Here is a 14391-nt window from a genome sequence, read left to right on the forward strand (position 1 = left end):
AATAACAGAACTGGAGCTTCAACAAGCTGATGAAACAGGTTATAGGAAGTATTTTGCCCATATTTTCCAATAAATGTTTGTTTAATATATATGTCTGTATGTGCAACCAAAAAAATAGTATTTATCATCTTTGCCTTTCTGAAACACATTTGGAACATAATTTACCTATAGTCTGTGAGATCATGCAGCTTCTTAATATTTCTTCCAGCTGCTGGAATTTTAAAATTTCTTAAAGCACCATATCTCAACCAGTGATAAACATACAAGCAGAGAAAAGCAGACAAAGCTTAAATGCAACAGAGTTTTTTTTAATTAAATATTCATAATAAAGCGTTCTTCCAAAAATTCCATTGGATTTTTATATCCTTATAAACCATTGTAAATAAAAAAGATAATGAATAATAAAAGCATGTAGATATTTGACAGAGCAGATAGAAATACATAGCTATAAAAAGTTGTGAACCATTGCTCTAGCAACAATCTAGCAATTTCAGTTTCTAAGCATCAGTTAAAATAAGTTCGCTTAAGTTTTAATTTTTAAAACTAGTGTTTTTTTTGTTTGCTTTGTTTTTTTGGTGAGGAAGATCAGCCCTGAGCTAACATCCATGCCAATCCTCCTCCTTTTTTTTTCCCCCTTTTTCTCCCCAAAGCCCCAGTAGATAGTTGTATGTTATAGTTGCACATCCTACTAGTTGCTGTATGTGGGATGCCGCCTCAGCATGGCCTGACAAGCGGTGGGTCGGTGCGCACCCAGGATCCGAACCCTGGCGGCCGGTAGCGGAGCGTGCGCACTTAACTGCTAAGCCACGGGGCCAGCCCCTAAAGTTTTAATTCTAGGGAAAGAAATATTTTTCTTTTCAATGTCCCTTTAAATATTTCACTTTATATTTACTGAAATCTTATGGAGCAGATAAGATCTATTTTATAGAGCAAGATAATGACTTATGACTTACTAATAATCATATAAAGCATAATGAAAGGTAGAACCCACTTTTCTCAATGTTACGCTTTCTCTATCAGGTGGTGTGATCTCGTTCTGCCACTCAACTTTCTCTCACCTGTTGGGCACGTTGCTGTGAATTCTTTATGAGATTAGTGTAATGCCAGTGTTGGCACTTTGTATATGATTTGATAATTTTACTCAAAGTATCTGCCATTCCTATTGGGAAATTTTGAGTAAATTATGCTAGTCATGTAAAATGTTGCTACATTATTCATTCATTCATCTCTACTTTGCTGGGTATTTTAAGTGTCACCACTACATACTTTATAGTATTAGTCATGCTAAATGAATGCTTAGAGACATTGCTAATAACTTGTTTTAGAAGAAGAAAAACTTCCCTTTAACTATGGAAATTAATATGTTAATTGCTCGAAACACTATTTCTACTAGATATTTATAGAACTAGCCAAATTTTGTTAGCTTAGCATCTTTTTCTCTTTATACAAGCAATTCTTGATAATATAAGGTGTTCAGCCTATGTGCTCTACATTTATTATTTAACAAGCAAGAAAACATCAAGTGAAGACATATATATACAACTCCGGGAAGGGAAGAAGTTTACTTTGTAAAAACATTCCATGGTTATAGCTCTCAGTTGCAGGCAAAACAGTTTGTATATACCACCTAAAAAACTATCTTTGTAAATGCTCTCCCTGGAAGACCTTTCAAATATTATGTGAAAGGTAACAAAACGTGTTCTGTAAATGAATGCTCATTGCTGGTCTCAGTGAAGTTTGTGTCCAGGCTGGTTCTGCTGCTTTCATTCACTCCACTATGTCGCTCATCTCTTCATTACCTAGGTACCTGGGGTCTTCTTATTCTATCCGAACTTGCTCTAAAGATGATTAGTAGAATGCTAATTTTATTTCTTCCAAAAATTTTCATTTTGATATTTAAAAGAATGAAGCACCCACAGAATTATTTTTTAATCATGAAAGCAGGTTTTTAGGGGATAAGAGAGATGGTCCTTCTCACTCTGAAATCATATCACTGGGTGTTATGGGCTGAATGTGTTCCCCCAAAATTTGTATGCCCTAACCCTCAATATCTCAGAATGTGACTGTATTTGGAGATAGGGCCTTTAAAGAGGAAATTAAGGTTAAATGAGGTCACATGGGTGGGTCTTAATCAAATCTGACTGGTGTCCTTGTAAGAAGAGGAAATTTAGACACACATAGAGACACCAGGATGCACACACACAGTGAAAAGACCATGTGAGGACACAGCAAGAGGGCAGCCGTCTGCAAGCCAAGGAAAGAGGCCTCAAAGGAAACAAACTCTGCCAGCACTTTGAAATTGGATGTCCAGCCTCTAGAACTGTGAGAAAATAAATTTCTGTTGTTTAAGCCATCCAGTCTATGGTATTTTGATATGGGAGCCCCAGCAAACTAATGTACTGGATAAATGCTTATCGTTCAGTCCTTTTCGTGTTTGGAGTGCTAAGAGCAAATAATCTCAAGTCTTTCCCCCTGTTAATGGCAATTTCATCCTTTTAGCTGTTCAGACTAACAAAAAAAACCCACGGATTTGTTACTGATTACTCTCTTGCTCACACACCCAGATTTCTCAGCAAATATAATGGCTCTCTATATGGAATTCGAACACTCTTTCCACCTTCTCCACCTCATAATCTCTTGTCTAGATTATCACAGTTGACTTCCAGGTGGTGTCCCTGACTTTACACTTGCTCTTCTGCTGACTGTTCTCTATGAAGCAGCCAGACTATTCAAGAGAATAGCCAAGACTATTCTCTTGAAGCACAAGTCAGATCACGTCACTGCTTCTCAAAGCCCACTGGTGGCTTCCTGTTACCTTCAAGGTGTCGCATGATCTGTCCCTCAGTGCATCTCTCGTCTCCTCTCCTACTACTTCACCCATCTGCTCCGGCCACACTGACCTCCTTGCCCTTCCTTAAACACACTTGGCCTGTTTCTTCCTCTCAGCATTCACACTTGCTATTCGTTTTGCCTGGAATGCCCTTCTCCAGATATCTATGTGGCTTGTTCCTTTACTTCCTCCAAAATCACCTACTTGAGGACTTTGTTGTTGTTGTTGAGGAAGATTCACCCTGAGCTGTGCCAGTCATCTTCTATTTTGTATGTGGGTGCCTCCATAGCATGGCTGATGAATGGTGTAGGTCCTCGCCCGGGTCCCGAACACGCAAGTCTGGGCCACCAAGCAGAGGCTGCAGAACTTTTTTTTTTTTTTTTGTGAGGAAGATCAGCCCTGACCTAACATCCATGCTAATCCTCCTCTTTTTTTTTTTTTTTTTGCTGAGGAAGACCGGCTCTGAGCTAACATCTATTGCCAATCCTCCTCCTTTTTTTCCCCAAAGCCCCAGTGGATAGTTGTATGTCGTAGTTGCACATCCTTCTAGTTGCTGTATGTGGGACGCGGCCTCAGCATGGCCGGAGAAGCGGTGCGTTGGTGTGCGCCCGGGATCCGAACCCAGGCCGCCAGTAGTGGAGTGTGTGCACTTAACCGCTAAGCCATGGGGGCCGGCCCAGAGCCTGCAGAACTTTTAACCACTACGCCATGGGGCCAGCCCCAGAGGATTTTCTATCTAAAATTTCAACTCCTGTCTCTCTTTCCCTTTCCTACGTAAAATATTATATAATTTATTTATCTTTTTTTTTTTTTTTTTTTGTGAGGAAGATCAGCCCTGTGCTAACATCTGCCAATCCTCCTCTTTTTTTGCTGAGGAAGACTGGCCCTGGGCTAACATCCATGCCCATCTTCCCCCACTTTAGATGGGATGCCGCCACAGCATGGCTTGCCAAACAGTGCATTGGTGCGCGCCCAGGATCCAAACTGGAGAACCCCGGGCCGCTGCAGCAGAGTGTGCGCACTTAACCGCTTGCACCACCAGGCCGGCCCCTATTTATCTTTTTAAAGTAAGATTTATTGAAATATCATTTACATACAATAAAATATACCCCTTTGAAGTATACCCTTAAATGAGTTTTGACAAATGAATAATACCATAATTGAAATATAGAACATTTTACAACATGTTTCCTCATGCCTTTTTAAAGTCAGTCTCTCATCCCAACCACCAACCCTTAACAATCACTGATATGATTTCTGTCTCTAAAGTTTTGCCTTTTCTAGAATTTCACATAAATGGAATCATAGATTATGTAGCCTTTGTGTCTGGCTTCTTTCACTCACCATAATGCTTTTGAGATTTTCTCATCTTGTTGCATGCATCAATTTATTCCTTTTTACTGTTGGGTAGTATTCCACTGTATGGATGTACCAGAAATGTCTATCCAATCACAAGTTGATGGACATTTGGGTTGTTTCTACTTTGAGGCTATATTGCTTCACATGCAGGTCTTTATTTGAACTATATTTTCATTTTCTTTTGGGTAAATACCTAGAAACAGGATTGCTGGGTTATACAAAAAGTATATATTTTAACTTTATAAGATACTGCCAATGTGGTTGTACCATTTTGTATTCCCACCAGCAATGTTTGAGAGTTCCTCTTGCTCTGCATCCTCACCAGCACATAGTATTGTGCTTATGTGTAGTGGTACCTCTACCTATCAGTCTAATTTATTGTCTGTTCCTCTCCTAGAGTGAAGGGTTCATGAGGGATGGGGATTTAGTCTGTTTTAATCATTGCTTTCTCGGTATCCAGAAAAGTTCCTGGCATAAAATAGATGTTCAATTAATGTTTGTTGCATAAATGAATGAATGTTAAATGATTATCACCTCTATTTAGAACTAAAAAAACAAACAGGTTCATAAGGGTTTATAGCTTACCCAAGTGGAAGAACTGGGGTTAAAATCTAAGACATCTAACACTTAGTTGAACACTTTTGACACTGTACTACATTATAGGCTGCTGGCTTGCCCAAAGTAGTTATTGTGATTAATATTTATAGTATGGGAGAGTTTGGATACATTTTTATTTTATTTAGGTCTCTTGGATATTATCTTCAAGCAGTTTTTAATTTCTAAGAGGAAATAAAAAATACAAAAATAGGGGGATTTAAAACATAAATATCTGAATAATATTATAAGGTAAAATGAATTCTTATTTTAGAGCTTATTAGAGCATAAAAGTGCTTATTTTGATTATAACAATTCCCCGTGAATAGGTATTTGACAAGGAGGGAAAAAATCTTGGCTAGAGATGAGTTTTGCTGCATCACATTGAAGCCCCACTTCACCTTGTTGTTTTTAAGAAGCTTGGTAATAAGCTGGCTGAAAAGATTAGGATAGGAATCTATGCCAATGCCCTAGTTGTGGCCTTAGGTAAGCCCCTAAGAGCAGCCTTCTAGAGACAATGTCTTAACTCTCAAAAATGCATAGGAAGTACATGTGAAATACATGGGGAATAAGAGATTTGGAAGGATACCTACCAAACTTAATACTATGAGGACAGTAGAAAAGATTATAAGAAAGAAAGGCTTCTTTTCTCTGTATATTTTGAAGTGTTCAACTGGCATTGTGTGCATGTATTATTTTGTAATTTCTTTCTAAGAATGAGTTTTATGATGGGAAATTCAAGTCCTATGACAACCCACAGGATAAGCTAATTAGGGCCAGATGGTGCTCATCCAATCGGTTCCCGGTAACCAAATTTATTTTCCATTTTAGGAAAATAGCAACCTACAAAACTCAAAGGTAGAATACAGCAAAATGTTTAAGGTATAATAAGTAGATTTGCCATTCTGTCCATACATTCTCTTACTCACTCTCTTGGCTCCTTCCTTCAATATCCATTGATGTTCTCTTTATTTTGTTAGCATTGATAGTATGAAAATGAATGTGATGTGGCCTCCACTCTTAAGGAGCTCTGTGATTATCAAGAAGGGTCTGGAGATGTGCTTTGTACATAATGGCTGGACATAGAGTATTTGTTGAATCATTAAATGAAAAAGGAGCTAGAGGCAATGCATAGTCAAATAATTGCAACATGGCATTTTAAGTATTTATACTAGTATAAAGGCTCGGGGGAAGAAATAACAAACTACCCTGGGGAGCTGGAAAGCATTCATAAAAAATAAACCCTAAGTTATCACTCCATCTCTGTTGTACCTGTCACTTGAGTTTATTATATATGGCATATCTATGCTTTTCTCTCTCTTCTTTGTATCTGTGAGTTCTGCATGAGCAGGTCATAATGAGAGTTGAGGGCACTTAGGTAGATAGAATGCACTCCTGGGACCAATTGGCAGAGAGCCTTGAAAATTGTGATAAGTTTTGACAGAAAGGCCATTAGGGATAATGACAAAACTCTGGGAAGAATTATGTGGTAATAGATTAGAAGGTGATCATAAGAAGTGGAGCAAGGAGCAATAAACCAGATGTGGAATGTTTAAGTCCTGATTATTGACTGAGATAATGGCAATGGGAAGAAAGTGAACAAACTGGGGAAAAAAAAAAAAAGAAAAGCAAAAATTGGTAAGGTTTTATTCATTCATTCAACAAGTAATTATGGAATGCCTTCTAATTTATAAGAGCTATAACAAAAATTTTGCATACATGACGTTATTTAAACCTCACAACAACCTGTGGAACAATTATTACCCCTGCTTTACAGATTATCGATCTGAGGCTCCAAGAAATTAACTAATTTGCCCAATATCACATAGCCAATGAATAGTAAATGAGGGTCAAACTCAGGTCTATTTGGTTTTAAGGCCCATGAACTTTCTCCTAAGACATATCAAAATAAAAATAATAGTAAAAGGCCAGCCTCGTGATGTAGTGGTTGAGTTCAGCACGCTCTGCTTTGGAGGCCCAGGTTCACGGGTTCGTATCCTGGGCGCAGACATATACCACTCGTCAGCCATGCTGTGGCGGCATCCTACATACAAAATAGAGGAAGATTGGCAGAGATTAGCCCAGGGACAGTCTTCCTCAAGCAAAAAGAGGAAGATTGGCAACAGATGTTAGCTCAGGGCGAATCTTCCTCAACAAAAACAACAACAAAATAATAATAATAGTAAAGGATTATTATTATTATAACTCCTTAAAGGCAGGGACTATCATATATTTCTACATATCCCCCATAGCACTTAGCATAGTGCTCTGTACAAAATAATTTTAAACCATTAAATCAATGAATGAACAAACAAGACTGCTTGCTGTGTGCCAGATACTTGGGTGTAAAAGTGACAACACAGATGGGGTCTCTGCCCCCACGGGGCATATTATCTATTGAAAGAGTTAGACATTAAGTGTTACACAAATAAGTACTTAATTATAGTTGACATAGGTGCTATCACATAAAGTTACAGAGTGTCACGAGAGTGAGAAAGACTTCCAAAGTTATGTATTTAGAGGCCAAGGAGAAGATATCGCTATTTGAATAGAGATGGAATTCAGATGAGAAAAAGTTTAAAAAGAATTTAACGGAGAGAGTATTTATGTTTTTACTATTAGCTAGTAGTGGTGGTGTTTTACAGTTGTCTTGCGTAATTTTGAAAAGCTATTTTCTTCATAATGTGATATAGCTATAAGTTTAAATAATTTCCTAGGAAAAAAGTATAATACTCAAAGAATCTCTTCTAAGAATAAAATCCAAAATATGGAAATAGATGTATGTATTCATAAAAGACTTATCACTGTATTATTTAAATAATCATCTTAAAAGAAACAAATTAAATGTTTAGTAATAAAAGAATGAGTAAGTAAACTATGTCACATCCATTGAAAATGGTAGTTATGAAGAGTAATGTAGCAACATGGAAAATGCTTACATTTTACTGCTATATAAAAATTATTAAAAACATTGTATGCTCATAAATATGTTGAAAATATACATAAGAAAAACTACTGAAAGAAATATACCAAAACATTACAGTAACAGTGGAAAGACTATGAGAGATTTCTTTTTCATTTTTTATTATATAAATATTCTGTAGTGTGGTTTTATTATTTTTGTAATTCAGAATACTTTATGAAAAAGAAAAAAGAGTAAGCATAAAAACATATTTGGCTTCTACAGGTAGGTCATAATTCTCTGATTTTATGCCTTATCTTGATACCTAACTTGCCACCCAGCACTCTGGGGGCTAATTTAGTCAATCAAGAGACTTCAAAAAAATGAATCACAAACCATTCCTGTTCAGCGCACATAGGAAGATACTAATAATAACTACAAAGGCAAAGGAGAGCATCTGTAGCTCAGGGACTAAAACTAGTAATAACAGTGAAGGGAGTTCTACCAAATTATGTTTTTCCAGAAGACAGCCACAGGCTTTTCTCGTTTAAGGAAGACTGATCACCTCCATTAGCCTTCAAACAAACACAGAGACTTCTGGATGAGGGCATTTAATTATAATGTTTATCTAATCACTCTGTAGCCATTTAAATAAATAAGATGGCTTAGAGCACACGCTTCTCTGGGCAGTGAAGAGAAGTTTAGTGAAGAGTGTATTTTAAGCCAAACAATCCAACACCACAAGTCAAAATTATTGGCGTTTTATATGGGTGTTTTTAAAAATGTAAAAACAAGTACAGATATTGCCCATTCTTTTGCCTTTGAATTGCTGGACTTTCCAGTCTATGAGCTGGTGGTAGCAACAATTATAGTAACAACGGTAACAACAATGATGATACCTAACACCTCATTAGTATTTACTTATGTCAGAACCTGTTCTAGGTGCTTTTACCTATATTTATTCATTTTACCCTCATAATAACCCCGTGAGGTGAGATGGGTTACTGTCATTATCTCCACTTTAAGAAAACTGAAATATAGAGATGTTAAGTAACTTGTCCAAGGTCACTCAGCTAAGCGCTTGGATTTGAATGAGAAAGGAACTCTGGCTGGAGAATCCAAAGCCCGGTGTCCTAGGCACCGGGCTATCTTATGCACCTAAAGATTTTGGGGTTTTTTGCATTAATACTTCCCTTTTGTGGGCAGTCACTAAAAATTATTTTAGATGAAATTAACCGAAAAACTTATTCCAAGTTTATTTTCCATCTCCTCACATTGCTGTCACTAGTTTTATTTCTTTTTCTTTACTCTTCTTTTCTTTTTGTAATTTTGAGTTGGAGCTATTTGGACTAAGTTCATCAGTATAGGTGAAAAACAGGAAAGTGGGATTTTTCTTGTTTTGTCTTGATTTATTTATTTAGAATACCTGCTTTTGATGTTTAAGAACATAAGATCTAAATACAGAGCCTTCTTTGAGCCACCAAGGGTTGGCACAGAGATTTTTTTCAAATTCCCTGTACAAGTGTACTGCCTCTGCTGAGATTTCACATATCAGAGGTGCAGACTCAGGAAAGAACAGTGATTTGGTTGGCTATACATGATATCTGTGATGTATCAAATAAATCTTTTAGGTTCAAGTATGTATTTTTCCTCTTTGGAATTGATTTATGAATGAGGACTGTTATTAAGAGAGATAGGCCTGATAATGAGGTATAGATAGGTGAGTAATGTCCTATAGAGCCAACTCTCCAAACAAATGTCTCTCCTCTGAGCTTTCCATTTTTACACCAAACTTTTTAGTACTTTTAAAAAGTCACTAATGAAATTTAAATATACTCCCAGGAATAGAGTAACACATTATGCCATTGTCCTCACTAACACAGTACAATCACTTTGGAAAACAGAGACCATGGCCCTGAGGGAATGGTGCACCCAGCAAGCAAAGTGAATGGAGAAGTGATGCCAGCTCGGTGGCCAGGTTTAGATGAGGCTATGAGAAACATGAGAAGAATCTGGACAGCTGGGCTGGGGGTGGTGGTGGTATAGTTGTCATCATATGAGGGCAGGGCTACAGGGTGTTTTAGAGGAATATCTTAAAGGAGAGGGGTCTTGAAAGGGGAAGCTGAGAAGACCACAAAGTAAAATGTAGATTACTTAATTTGTTCTGGAGCCATCTCACTCTTCTGGCTATGGTGATGGAAATGGCACAGAGTTACATCGAGAGGAAGCATATTATAGTTAAAAGAGCAGAGTTTTCAAGGTCAAGCAGACCTGGATTCAAATTTGATCAGTATGGCCTTGGATAAGTTATCACTTAGTTTCCTCCATCTATAAAATGTAGAAATCAAATTATTAAACTGGAAAACAAAGTGCATCCTGCCATGCATATGGTAGCTGTATGCATATCATATCTAGATGCATAGATATACAGTAGCTAGAGAAAGCATATACATATATATATACACACACACATACATTTATACATAGATGAATTCATGCGTCTACTATAGTGCTATCTTTCTCCCTTGTTATGTTATTTCTGCCAGAAACTTGCCATATATTCTTTTTCATTTTAGTTTCCTTTTATCATATATAAATTTATTTTTACTAAATTGTCAGAATATTCAAATAATTCACTATTAAACTATGGTGCTGGGCTTTTATTTTCTGAGGTAAATTAGCAGAATGACCAACTTGGAGAATTCTAATTGTTAGCTACCTACGAAGTAGAATGTTTGCCACTTGATAACAGATTCACACAATATATTACTAATTTACTTTAACAAGAAAGAGACTACTACTCCTAATGAGTGATATTAACTATGTTCTTTTTTGGTAGCATGACTACACAATAGTCATCTATGTTATCATTATTTGAATTCATGACATGGCTGGGTAAGGATTTGAGGCAGTTCTTCTGTATGTTCATATGATTTAAACCTGAACCATAGCATATATATGTACCTAGGCAAATATCTGAAATAATTATTCTAATCTCTGTAGCAGTTTTAATACTTTTTATGATTCTAAAAAGGAGACTTGAGGGAGCATATGCCAGTTTCAAAAACCAGGCACATGTTCACATGGCCCTAAGTTAGGGATCCCTGACCAATGGATTGGGCGCCATCCATCAGGAGGACCTTCAAGTTTTACCTGGCAGATTTCTGAGCAGCTCTCCAAGTCATTTGCTGCTTCCTCTCTCCCACATGCTGAGTTAGCTGGGATTCCCAGTGGGGAGGAGAAGGCAGGTAGCATATTTGTCCCTCCCTCTCACTGCCTTCAATATACTTTATTCTCAGAACCTTCCCCAGGGATCTAAAAACTTCAGGAATAATGAAAATATCTCTTACAAAGTTGGAGGCCCCAGACTTAACCTTTAAAAGATTTATTTTTACATTTTTTTCAAATTCTGACAATTTATGCAGAAAAAAAGTTAGATACCTGTTCTTTTTAAAAAATTTCTTGCCGTATTTATTATACAACAAGAGTATTTGTAAGAATAAAGTGGTTGAAATGTATTTGTTTTCTGAGTATAATTTGGAGCACAGTTATAGTTATTTTAGTTTATGGATTAATTCTGTACTCTGTCATCTCCTAACCTACCTGGTCTTTCTCGGACTAATACAGTATATATCTTTGGGGCCAATATCCATAGTTCCAGAATATTCTTAGTCATCTGGTTCTGCTATAGAATAAAGTTAGACTGGAAATAAGACAATGTTAAGTAAAACAAGCTTCCTTTGCCCACCCCACCTCCCATGGGCTCCACTTGTAAAAGGAGTACAGACCAGAAATCCTATGCCCTACTAGATCTTTTCCATGGTACCAGCCTACTGCTGAGCTTCAGTTTCTCATTTTTAAATGGGGACAAAAACACCTGTCCTACCAGTCTTAGGATTGACTTGTAGATTTAATGAGATTATATCAAAGTACTTTATAACCCACATAAACTTATATAATGATATAGCTACTTTATATTGAACATCTACTAAATTCTAGGACTAGTACTAGAAGCTTTACATATATTACGGTACCTCATTTAAACCTCAAATGACCCTTCACAGTTGTTATAATTACACTTGACGCATAATGAGTTAATAGATGCTCAAAGAGGTTGTGTGACTGTGTCAAATAGGTTGAGAGGGGCAGAGTCAAGATTCAGCTCAATATTACTTCCAAACAGAGGCTTTACTTTTCTTTCTACTCAGAACTAAGGCAAGAGCCTTATTTAAGTCCTTAAGAATGGTAGGGGGCATTAAGAAAGTGGGGGAAAAAAATCACTGAATAATCTGTGCCTTCACCCAAGCTGATGAAGAAAACACCCTGATAAAATCAATGCTTATATTTTAGAACAGACCACCTGAAAACCCCTGGGCTTCACACATGTTAAAAATAGTTTTTACGTATTGATTATAAAGTGAAAAGGAAGAAATAGATGTTTTAGATGCAGGAAGAATATGGTATGCCATCCCAGGCAGATCCAAGCTTATATTTTTCATAAGTTCCATTCTACTCGTATTATCCAGGATATACACAAATCACAAAATGACACAAAATAGAAAAAACATAAGAATTTCCTTTGCTTTTGGAAAACATGGGAAACAACAGAAAATTCTTTTCAGAAATGCAGAAAAATCATTTTTTTCATAATAGCTGATATGCCTTCCTTAGGCATTAAGATACATTTCTGTTTATAATCTTAGTACAGCTATATTTTTACTCTATGTAAAAATCAAGTCTCCCAGGAAAAACAGGGTATTTCACCACACTGATATTTAAATTCCATCACTAAAAATGTAGGTATACACTCCAATTTCTAACCTCTTAGACTATTTTGCACAATGAGTTTTAGTCATTGGAATGAATAAGTGCTCAGGAAAGCAGCACTGCCTCATACAATATGATTTGGTAGTCAACATTCTTGTTTTCCAGTAAAAGGGAAATTTCAGGAGCAGAAACATTGGGCTCCTTGAGATGTCACCGATGAAGAGAATGTTTCTGGGCAGCTTCTGAGTGAGTATATCTTAACAGGTTGATCACAGATCTGGAGTCTTCATTCCTCATAACAGCACTGCCAGACGTAATCTTGTTAGCCCCCTGTTTGCACAGTTGTGGATAGCGCTATGACCCACTTCATCACTGACCTCAACCGGTGAACCTTTGGCATCACATCTTCCATAAATTTCTGCCCTCCAAACCCAAGTTCCACTGGCATAACCAAGGCTGTATCTACATTAGCCCATGCTGCCAAATACTCAGCTGTACTTAGTTTGACGGCAAGTCCAACCTTCATTCCATTCTCCTAAATGTCTTTAATCAAAGCCTCTGGTTGTCAGTATCCTCACGATGAAAGGTATATTGATTGGCTCCTTCTGCATCCACTGGCTTTACTCACTGTTCCAGCCTGTACACCATACTATGCATGTCAAAGAAAGGATCCTGGTCTAGCTGCTTTGGGACACTCTACCGCAGGGTGACGAAAGGTAGTCACCGTTACATCCAGGTGCAGATAATTGGCTCTGGAGGCCAGCATCCTGAGGTACTCAGCTCCCAAATTGACCAGGTTCCTGTTGAGGATGGACAGGCCAATCTTACAGCTGAACACCATGGTACTGGTTCCCAAGAGCCAAGTTTCCCCACGATTCCTCTGACAAGATGAAAGCATCATCCTGATTTATCTTGTGTGTGTGTGTGTGTTAGTACTTTAATCTTTAGGCAGTGACTAAATTTTCTTTTGAAATAATGGTTAACTTTCCCCAGTGTAAATCAAAGTAAAGGCAAGAGTTATAGCTTTTAAGAATTTATTTTAGAATCAGTTATGTCTTAAGTTTACTTGCCTATTATTCAAATGAATCAGGACTAGCATTTTGCTTTGTTTTTGTTACTTGGATGGGGTAAGATAACAGAAGAGCTGACTTCTTTAGTGATTTTGCTAAAATATGCAAACAACCTCAAGTCTCCATTTATGTGCCTTTTGTTAGTGACATAAATGGGATCAAAGGGCTAATAAATGTTTTTGTTCCCAACTTTCTTTTAAAATAAATTCTGTTATTTCAAATAAAATTCTTCTTTTCAAATAAAATTCTATGCGTACGCATATATGTATATGCATACGTACTCATTTAATGTATAAATCTACTCTAATGCTAGTTCTCTCTTATTATGTTACTCCCACAAGAAATTTGGCATATTTTCCTTATTTTGCATTTTAATTTCTTTTTATCATCAATAAACTTATTTTACCAAATTTTCAGAGTATGAAAATGTTTTTCCATCAAACTCCTATGGTGTTGGGCCTTTTTTTCTGAGATAATGTCACAGAAAGTTCAATTTGGGGGAATTTCCCACCATGGGAACACACTGCCTCTTACTAGTAAACTGGCTTCCAGATACAGATTGGCAGGTTCGTATATGAGCATGAACAGTAACAAGACATTTGAAGGTCTGTGAGCTTTGCTTTTTCTTTTCTTTTTTTTTTAAATATAATTTTATTTATTTATTTTTCCCCCAAAGCCCCAGCACGTAGCTGCATGTCGTAGTTGCACATCCTTCTAGTTGCTGTATGTGGGACGCGGCCTCAGCATGGCCGGAGAAGCGGTGCGTCGGTGCGCGCCCGGGATCCGAACCTGGGCCACCAGCAGCGGAACGCACACACTTAACCGCCAAGCCACGGGGCCGGCCCGAGCTTTGCTTTTTCACCTAATGC

At 37.2% G+C, this 14391-nt stretch overlaps 1 protein-coding gene and 1 pseudogene across 3 annotated transcripts in view; one reads left to right on the top strand and one right to left on the bottom strand.

Annotated features, from left to right (window-relative positions):
• The window catches only part of SLC4A10 (solute carrier family 4 member 10), a 210272-nt gene that overhangs the window by 139309 nt on the left and 56572 nt on the right, over positions 1–14391 (top strand). The gene's annotated exons all lie outside the window — the stretch shown is intronic.
• On the bottom strand, positions 12663–13293 carry LOC106801530 (ribulose-phosphate 3-epimerase pseudogene; annotated as a pseudogene).

The sequence above is a fragment of the Ceratotherium simum genome, chromosome 9, assembly GCF_057802395.1.
Source record: "Ceratotherium simum simum isolate JZ-2026a chromosome 9, ASM5780239v1, whole genome shotgun sequence".
Taxonomy (NCBI): domain Eukaryota; kingdom Metazoa; phylum Chordata; class Mammalia; order Perissodactyla; family Rhinocerotidae; genus Ceratotherium; species Ceratotherium simum.